Source organism: Populus euphratica, unplaced genomic scaffold (genome assembly GCF_000495115.2).
Source record: "Populus euphratica unplaced genomic scaffold, PopEup_1.0 scaffold254.1, whole genome shotgun sequence".
NCBI lineage: Eukaryota > Viridiplantae > Streptophyta > Magnoliopsida > Malpighiales > Salicaceae > Populus > Populus euphratica.
This window is the reverse complement of record NW_011500137.1, coordinates 153137-153421: the sequence shown is the minus strand read 5'-3', so window position 1 is coordinate 153421 and position 285 is coordinate 153137.

Here is a 285-nt window from a genome sequence, read left to right as displayed (position 1 = left end):
CTATCATTTGGAAACATGACATTGGAGATGAATATTTTTAACATTTGCAAGCAACTTGGAGATCATAATGATTTACAAGAAGTAGATCATATTGATGAATTAGTTTATGATCAACTTGAATCTATTTTAAGTAAAAATGAGTTTGATGAATCTGAAAATTTACGAATGATTTATTCTTAGGAATAAATCATAGATGAAAAAGGCACCAAAAATATTGATGCAAATCTTTTGTCAAGAGTAACAACAGATTCGACATCCGACATCACACCAATCGATGATTACTTT